Raw genomic sequence first — 4,689 nt, forward strand, 5'->3', positions numbered from 1 at the left:
TATTCATTCGTTGCTCGCTTTGGTTATTTGTATTGTTTTGATATAAATGGTATTGCAGGAATGCAAAAATTTATACACACACACACGCTCACTCGCACACAAACACTCACACACGCATACACAATCATCATCATCATCATCATCAGCCGTTTCTAGTCAACTCGCGTCTGTTTACGGACTTTATGCCAGCCTATACCCGCAAAATTCCCAAGCTCGTCAATCCATCGTCTTCCTTCCCTTACATCTTTTACAATCTCTAGGGACACATTCTGTTATTCTTAATATCCATCTATCATCTGTCATTCTCCTTATATGTCTTGTCCATATATATATCGTATTAAAAAGTTGATGTTAATTAATCAATTATTTTTTTCAGACAGTTACCATGTGCTCATGATGCCAGAGATATTTTGGCTATTTTAAGATTGTAATTAAGGGCAGGTTTCTGTCTAGGTTTATTTTTATAGTAATTATTGATGTTAGTAATTAATTTAGACGAAGTTGTGATTTATTTGAGAACTTTTCAGAGTTATTTTTGGAATTCTTTAAATATTTGAAATGGTATCAATTTTTGTTATACATTTTTCAGGAGAATTTTTGTTTTTAATATTTATTAGCCAACTTGGGTATAATTTTGACAATTAGGTATTACTAGATAATGGTAATATTTATAATTATTCACACTTGTAAATGTATATATTCAGTATATGTATATATATATATTATAATATATATATATATACATATATACATATACATATACATATATTATATTATATATATATATATATATATACACTTCAATCTATATATATATATAATATATATATATATATATATATGTATTGATGTAGGCTATATATATACATGTGTATAAATGCATATATATGTATATATATACACATGTATAAATATACTGTATATATATATATATATATTATATATGTATGTGTATATATATACATATATATAATATAAATATATATATATATATATATATATATTTATATATATACATATATATATAATATGAATATTTATATATATATATATATATTTATATATATGTATATTTATATATATATATATATATATATGTATATATATATATATATATATATATATATATATAGATATATAGATATATATACTGTATATCCACACTTATATATATGCATATATATTTAATATATTTATGCATATATATGTATACTTATATCTAATTAGATATTTATCTATACATATATATATATATATATATATATATATATGCGGTTATGGTGTACATGTATATACTGTATATATACATATGCATATATATATATATATATATATATATATATATCTATATAATATGTATATATATATATATATATATATATATCTATATAATATGTATATATATATACATATACATATGTATACTGTATATATATACATATATACATATATATATATATATATATATATATATATATATATATATTAATTTATTTATTCATTGAATTACTAAATTTTCCGTGTATGTATGATAAACGAAATAAACCCACAATCTATGAAAAAAAAGGAAATTTATTTTAAGCTTTCGAAGGGACTATCTCCCATTCTCTTTTTTGAAGAGAGAGAGAGAGAGAGAGAGAGAGAGAGAGAGAGAGAGAGAGAGAGAGAGAGAGAGAGAGAGAGAGAGTCTCACAGGAATTTTTTTTTTATATGTATCAATGATGTTGCAACATTATTCCTTACATTATTGATGTATTTTACTACACAGTAGGCAGTAATAAAAGACATTTCTTATACTTTGATTTAGGAATTAAGTTATTACAGCAATAGATTCTACATTCATCAGTTAGTTTTTGTTAATATGTTTTTAAAAGGGGCATTTTAATACTACTTGTATGAGGAAACAGTATTTATATTTAAATTCAAAATTTGTTCTGGTTAATAGACCTGGTCTGTATATGACAGTATAACAATAAGTATACGTTCTTTATCACTCCCTCTTTGCCATGTCTGCTTACAGATCACAAATTTTAACAAGATTTTGATATAATATCTATCTATCTATCTATATATATATATATATATATATATATATATATATATATATGTATATTTATATATATATATATATATATATGATTATATATATATATATATATATATATATATATATATATATATTAGTTATTCAAGCATCATTTAACATTGTCGATTTGGATCATAAACGTATTTGTATTCTCTAATTATAGCTTAGTTATTTTATTATTTACTCATTTAGGGTACCTTTCGCCAGATAGTATAGATGTAAACGAACCTTCTTCCATGTCATAGAACCTTATGCACATTGTATACACAGTCCCATTTATATATATATATATATATATATATATATATATATATATTTATATATATATAATCTATATATATATATATTATATATATGTATAATATATATATATATATATATATATATATATATATATATATATATATTTATATGTATATATATACACATATGAAAATGTAATATATTATATTCATGAATGTATATGTTATATATAAACTGTTTATATATATATATATATATATATATATATATATAATATATATATATATATATGTATATTTATATGTATATGTATATATATATATGTATATGTGTATATATACATATTTATATATATACATATATATATACACATATACATATATACACTTATATTATTTGCACATATATATATATATATAAATATATATATATATATATATATATATATATATATATATATATATACTGTATATATATATGTACATCAATATCCACATACGTATATGAATACATATATACACTAATATGTTTACATATATGGATATATATATATATATATATATATATATATATACATATATATATATATATGTATATATATAAGTCTTTATATAGAATAATACTTATATATACATATATATATACATATATATATATATATATATATATATATGTATATTTTATGTATGTATGTATAAGTTGAGAGAAAGAGACGGGATGAAAGCGAAAGTAACTGTTTGATGGCTCATGAAATTATGCCGTAGATTACTCTGCCAATTTTCTAGTCAATTTAATAAAATTTTCCTTTTTTATATGAATATTTTAATAACAAATAAGGTAAAAAAGTAAAAAACTTTACGATTTCAACTATGTGTATGTCTTTCAGTTATTATTTATATGGATAGACTCCTTTTTGAAGTTTCAAACTTTAAAAAAATAAGTGAACCTTGAGTAGCCTAATTAATATTAATAGGGGCACAATTGAAATTTTAATTACACGCAGACACACGCATATATATATATATATATATATATATATATATATATATATATATATACTGTATATATATATAAATATATATATATATATATATATATATATATATATATATATATATATATATATATATATATATATAGACATATATATATTATATTATATATTCTGTATGTTATATATATAATATATATATATATATATATATATATATATATATATATATATATATATAATTATATATATATATTATATACAATATATATATAAATTATATATATATATATATATATATATATATTATATATACACACAGTATATGATATGTGTGTGTGTGAAAACGTATACCTACGTCGTCATTACGCCACATTAAATTTGTCTAAATTTATATATTGATAATTGTAATGAGTAGGTGCACTTAAATATCTCTTATAATATTCCCTTTTGGAAAAGAGGGCATAATCGCGATCTATAAAATTGAGAATTTGCAGTTCCCGTCCCGAGCCGCGAAAAGAATAGTTTCAATGTTCCGAAGTTTAATTAAAAGTCCCGCGAATTCTCATAAGAAAACCACATAGCGCTTTTGAAATATTTCTACGTTAACAGATAAAATATCAGAAAATATTCTAGTGCAGTAAACGAAGCGGAAAATAATGAACATTATTCACTGTTCACTGCAGTAAAGACTCAAATATTCACTGGCATTCAATGAACGCAAAATAAACATGTAAACGAAATAAATATTCTCCATACTTACCAATAGGTCTATGCCGAAGTACAGGTCGCCTGGGTATAAATGGCCCACTGCTCTCTTAACTGGTGCCCTGATGGCAACTAGTGGAGACGCCTTTCGTGGCACTCGCTGTTGGCTCCCTACCCGCAGGGCTCCAAGGTGGCTCCTAATAGCTGACTCCTATTAGGTGGCTGAATTATATCCGACTAAAACAGGAAATTTCACTTAAAGGTCACGGGGAATTCTTATACATTTATAGACTTGCTTATTTTTGGGGAACAATTCACGCTTGCTTCTAACTTGTTTATTTTATATATACAATTTGTTTATTCCTTTGTACTAGGGATGGGGCATGGATGCTGACCAAGGGGGAGGGGGGGGAGGGGGAGCATTCTCAATAAGGCGAGTCAGTGTTTTATATTTATCCAAGGTAGGTGCGCTGCTAGCACGGTGTGTTTGTGTGTTTGTTTATGTGCAATGGTCAAACCTGATGGACTAGAATCCAAAGGAATGACTCTCTCTCTCTCTCTCTCTCTCTCTCTCTCTCTCTCTCTCTCTCTCTCTCTCTCTCGTAGGTACAAACATCATATATAACGCATACATTAGTGTCCTTGAAGGTCTTTATATAAC

General features: G+C 23.5%; 1 protein-coding gene across 3 annotated transcripts in view; it reads right to left on the reverse strand.

Annotated features, from left to right (window-relative positions):
* Positions 1-4,240, reverse strand: part of LOC137656845 (uncharacterized) — a 34,105-nt gene extending 29,865 nt beyond the window's left edge. For all 3 annotated transcript variants that reach the window (XM_068391191.1, XM_068391187.1, XM_068391190.1), the window contains exon 1: positions 4,084-4,240. The gene's annotated coding sequence lies outside the window, so the exon portion shown is untranslated. The remainder of the gene's footprint in view (positions 1-4,083) is intronic.
* Positions 4,241-4,689: the final 449 nt, after the last annotated feature.

This window comes from Palaemon carinicauda, chromosome 17 (genome assembly GCF_036898095.1).
Source record: "Palaemon carinicauda isolate YSFRI2023 chromosome 17, ASM3689809v2, whole genome shotgun sequence".
Classification (NCBI taxonomy): Eukaryota; Metazoa; Arthropoda; class Malacostraca; order Decapoda; family Palaemonidae; genus Palaemon; species Palaemon carinicauda.